Here is a 1,391-nt window from a genome sequence, read left to right as displayed (position 1 = left end):
GTGATCAGGTGACCAGGTGATCAAGTGATCAGGTGACCAGGTGATCAAGTGATCAGGTGACCAGATGTGCAGGTGATCAAGTGATCAAGTGATCAGGTGACGAGGTGACCAGGTGATCAAGAACCAGTGTGATCAGGTAATCAGACGATTAGGTGACCAGGTGATCAATTGACCAGGTGATCAGATGACCAGGTGACCAGGTGATCAGATGACCAGGTGATCAGGTGATCAAGAACCAGTATGATCAGGTGACCAGGTGATCAAGTGATCAGGTGATCATTTGACCAGGTGATCAGGTGACCAGGTGATCAAGTGACCAGGTGATCAGGTGACCAGGTGATCAGATGACCAGGTGATCAGACGACCAGGTGATCAGATGATCAGGTGATCAAGTGACCAGGTGATCAGATGATCAGATGATCAGGTGACCAGGTGACCAGGTGATCAGGCGATCAGGTGACCAGGTGACCAGGTGATCAGGTGGCCAGGTGATCAGGTGGCCAGGTGATCAGGTGGCCAGGTAATTAGGAGAAGGTCGGCAGCACACCAACATTCAGAGTGAGGCAGAATAAAGTCAGTCAGTTCTGAGGCAGACTCGGGCCACGGACACCGACTCTGGGTCAACTCTGTTCCAACCTGATGCCTGATGGCGGCTGGTTCCGTCAGTCATGTTCCCGTTGGATCGCCCCCCCCCCCCAGAGATTCAGCTCTACCCGTCCGCTGTCCCACAGAGGAGGACCGTGGCCGGTGCTGGCTCCAAGGTCTGAAATCCTCTCAACTTTGAGCTCCACTTAAACACGTTCAGAGCTTCTGTCCTGGAGGTTTGCTCGTCTGGTGTGTTGGATGTTACCTTCTTCATAAATGACACGGTAACCCTCTAGTCACCAAGACAACAGCATGTATCAGCCAGAAGCTGCACAAAGACAGACTTCAGACGATCCTTTCTCGTATCATGCAGTACATCAGGAAACTTCACCAAATCTGAACCAAAAACATTTCTTCAAAATCACATTATCCTACATGTCTCTTAAGAAAGTCTGCAAAAATAAAGCATTTGCTGTAAAATCAAAACTTCCTCCCTCCTGGTTCCATCCGATCCTCGTGATCGAACTGCAGGCAGCGTTTCCACAAAGCAGAGAGGAGATGACAGGCTGAGAGGAACATCCAAACTTCTTCTTTTCTTTTTCCTTCAGTGTCTCATTTGTATCATTTTGTGTCTCTGAGCTCATGACGTCTCCTCGTACTGCAGATGTTGAACTATCTCCATGTCTCCAGACTTTTCCTCTCTGCTCATTGGCTGTAGGAAGATGTTCCACCATCAGATGTAGAAAGATGTTCCACCATCAGTAGAAAGATGTTCCACCATCAGATGTAGAAAGATGTTCCACCAT

At 49.0% G+C, this 1,391-nt stretch overlaps 1 protein-coding gene across 1 annotated transcript in view; it reads right to left on the bottom strand.

Annotated features, from left to right (window-relative positions):
• LOC103367566 (histone-lysine N-methyltransferase 2C) overlaps positions 1–1,391 on the bottom strand; it is a 52,866-nt gene that overhangs the window by 35,632 nt on the left and 15,843 nt on the right. The gene's annotated exons all lie outside the window — the stretch shown is intronic.

This window comes from Stegastes partitus, unplaced genomic scaffold (assembly GCF_000690725.1).
Source record: "Stegastes partitus isolate 25-593 unplaced genomic scaffold, Stegastes_partitus-1.0.2 Scaffold1062, whole genome shotgun sequence".
NCBI lineage: Eukaryota > Metazoa > Chordata > Actinopteri > Pomacentridae > Stegastes > Stegastes partitus.
This window is presented reverse-complemented; position numbering and strand designations above follow the sequence as displayed.